Consider the following 1410-nt stretch of genomic DNA (forward strand, 5'->3'; position numbering starts at 1 on the left):
CTTAATAGAGATGTTGAAGTTCTTAAATTTATTAACTTTTTATTAATACTATTATATTCTTTGAACCATAGTTTGTTAAAAGTACTTTCCTGTCTACTAAAAAAGGAAAAAGCAACCCGAGGTTGCTAGGTAAAGAACTAGTAATTCGCCTATTTAATTTGAATATCTCATTTTTAATCTGAGCGAGTTGTCTATAAGCATCTTGAATCTCCCATATGATTAATTTATTAATAAAATTGAGTTTTATGCGTTCAAATTTATGAAGAGAAGAGTTAGTACAAATATTCGTTTGATAATTTACAATCTTTTTTAGATGTTGCGGTATTAATGCTTCATTTTTGCAAGTTTTAAGAAAATTAATCGATTTGACTGTTTAATTATATTTTATTAAATTAAATCCGATTGAGTTATTTCTAATATTTATAAGATAACTAATTTTTTTTTTTTTAAAAACGTTGTATTGTATTGATTAAATTATAATTGCATATATTATTTAATAGAAACTGGAACTTTTGTGTGGACATACATCGAGAGAATTTGCTTACACAATTGTTCGTGGTTACGTTCCAAGATCTGCTCATACTAACAAACTGATACGGAACTATTGCGTTTAAAGGAGAATAAAAATCACATCTAGTAAGGAAAGAGAAGAGAGGGGATAAAAACTTTTGCGAGTAAAGTATTGACGAAATTTTGTAATAGCAAAAAAATAATACTGATATTTGTTACGAATCTAATTTTAAGTCTTAAATTATGTTATAATTATGCGTATTACTTTTAATTTATATGAATACTGAAGAAGGTCTCATTGAAGACCGAAACGTCTATTAATTGTACTTTATTAAATATTAGGGGTATAAATAAGTTTCCGCCGTTTGGCAAAAGATGGTGCCAGCAGTATGTTATGGTTAAAATTGTCTGCTGTACAACGTCATATCGTAGGATTGGACATCTGGTAACAACATAACCTTTAAATATTAGCGATTTTGTATCAGCATCATATATCTTTTTTCGTGCGAAAATGTCAAGTTTTGAGCCGAATAAACGTCATTTGCGGGAGCTTTTGATTTACTTCTTTAATTTGAAGAAATCTGCAGCTGAGGCGCATCGATTGCTTGTAGAAGCATATGGTGAGGCTGCCTTAAGTGAAAGAAGTTGCCGTGAGTGGTTTCAAAAGTTTAAGAACGGTGAATTTGACGTCGAAGACAAAGAACGTAGCGGAAGGCCGAAAGTGTACGAAGACGCGGAATTGGAATCATTATTGGATGAAGATTCATGCCAAACGCAAGAAGCACTTGCACTTACATTAGGAGTGACTCAACCAGCAATTTCACATCGCTTAAAATCATTAGGAATGATTCAAAAGCAAGGAAATTGGGTTCCATATGAACTGACGCCGAGAAACGTTGA

The sequence above is a fragment of the Trachymyrmex cornetzi genome, unplaced genomic scaffold (assembly GCF_001594075.2).
Source record: "Trachymyrmex cornetzi isolate Tcor2-1 unplaced genomic scaffold, Tcor1.1 scaffold1403, whole genome shotgun sequence".
Taxonomy (NCBI): Eukaryota; Metazoa; Arthropoda; class Insecta; order Hymenoptera; family Formicidae; genus Trachymyrmex; species Trachymyrmex cornetzi.